The sequence below is a fragment of the Myodes glareolus genome, chromosome 18 (genome assembly GCF_982192425.1).
Source record: "Myodes glareolus chromosome 18, mMyoGla1.1, whole genome shotgun sequence".
NCBI lineage: Eukaryota > Metazoa > Chordata > Mammalia > Rodentia > Cricetidae > Myodes > Myodes glareolus.
Window position 1 is genome coordinate 72473069 of NC_142043.1, and position 2123 is coordinate 72475191.

A 2123-nucleotide genomic window follows, 5' to 3' on the forward strand; every position below is an offset into this window, starting at 1 on the left:
TAAACTAAATGACAAAAGAATCACATTTTTTAAAAAATGTGTTGCAAAGAGTTAAGTAACAAAACTTACCTTATTTTGGTCACATTTTCAAGTAATTATTTTTTCATTCATATATGGATGCAAGTAGATAAATAACTACAAACTAAGAAGTATTAGTTGACATAATTGAACATGATAAGCTTGAGTAAATCAATAATACTATAATAGTAAAATAAGTTTTAAAACATGGTATTTATTTATCATTTAGTACCAAATATGTTGGTTATCATAATGTTGAACATTACTTTTAAGCTCATAATGATGTGGATATGAAGATGTGACTAAAACTTTCACAAGTTCAAAGAAGTAGTGGGGTTAAAAACCCCCAGGCTATAGTCATTCTAACCTTTCCACTGTTTGCTACAGTGTTGATGGTGGGGTTTGCTGTAAAAGTAAAAACAGCTGCTTTTTAGGATTATTAAAATATTTGTGAGAAGGGACATGCTGTGGGGAATTATAGTGTTTGTTCATATGCAAAGGAGAAATAAAAGAAGGGAAAAGAGAATCCAGAGTGTGAGAAACAGAATGGTCGAGGACTTTGGTGGTAATGGGGAAATGTTGCATCTCCTGGGCCCCAGAGCATCCTGGGAAGAGATTGAGAAACTGACCCGAGGCCCAGGGCAATGCGACACTGACAAAGTTTATAGTGAGCCTCAAAGCCCGAGAGGACTATGGTGCAGAACTATATGACAATATGCTAAGGATCTCTAGTCATAAAATCGTTGTCACTACATGCTCTGCTTCATTTGCACACTTCAGAGCCTCTCTATTGAAGAGCTGTCCCAGAGCCCCTTTCACCTCCTTATTTCTCAGCGTGTAGATGAGGGGACTAAGGACCGGTGTCATGACAGTATAGAAGAGAGAGATGAACTTCCCATGGGTGGGGGCGTATGAACTGTTTGGCTGGATGTAGATGGCAGTGATGCTTCCTTAGAAGAGGGACACCACCATCAAGTGTGAGCCACACGTGCCCAGGGCTCTGTGCCAAGCCTGGGCTGACTTGATTCTCATAACTGTCTTGACTATGTATCCATAGGATGTCAGTATCAGTGCCAAGGGTAAAAGCAGCAAGACCAATGAGGCCACAAAGAGCTGGACCTCGTTGACATGAATGTCCACACAGGCAAGCTTGATCATGGAGGGGACCTCACAGAAGAAATGGTGCAGCCATAGGTGGCCACAACGGGGAAGCCAAAGAGTGACTGTTCCCTGGATGAGAGCATTTCCTATTCCACTGATCCACGAGATTCCTGCTAGAGCCCGGCAGAGCTGTGGATTCATCACAGCTACATAGTGGAGAGATTTGCAAACAGCCGCATAGCGGTCAAAAGCCATTACTGCCAGAAGAATACACTCAGTAGAGCCCAGAGTCAGAGAGACATAAAGCTGCACTGCACAGCCCACAGCCGTGATCGTCTTGGCTGGTCCTTTCAGGTTCCACAGCAGTTGGGGGACAATACTGGTGGTGAAACAGATGTCCACGAGGGAGAGGTGAGTAAGAAAAAAGTACATTGGGGTTTTGAATTTAGGATCTATTGAAGAGATCAGAGTAATTATTGCATTTCCCACCAGAGTGAGAAGATAGGAAATTAGAATAACTACGAAGAGCCTTCTTTCCAGCTCTGGCTGCTCTGAGAAACCCACCAGGATGAAGTCGCCATTGACACTGCTGTTAATCATCCCTGCCACCTGGTGCAGACAAGGTGGAGAACATTGCAAATTAAGGGAACGTCATAATATCAAAGTCCATAAAATAATTCAAAATGCTCACACTGAAGAAATTTGCGGTGACTGATGGTTCAGGTCCTCTAAAAGCTGAAGTAGGCTTCGTACAAAAGTGGTGCAAGCTTCAGAGAGGCTACTGTACAAGCAGTCTTTGCCTGAGGAGACGCTTTGAGGAGCAGAGGCAGTTTGTCACAGAAGAAAGTGCATAAAAAGAATAAACATATTTAGGAATATGGTATGTACTTACTCATAAGTGGTTTCTAGCCATAGTTAAAGGTCTTTGAGTCTCTAATTTGTGATCCTAGAGAAGCTGAATAAGAAGGTGAACCTGAAGAAAATCATATAGTTATCCTCCTGGA

General features: G+C 42.2%; 1 pseudogene; it reads right to left on the minus strand.

The window, feature by feature from the left end:
* Window positions 1–750: 750 nt before the first annotated feature.
* Window positions 751–1719, minus strand: LOC148119293 (olfactory receptor 2G3-like; annotated as a pseudogene).
* Window positions 1720–2123: the final 404 nt, after the last annotated feature.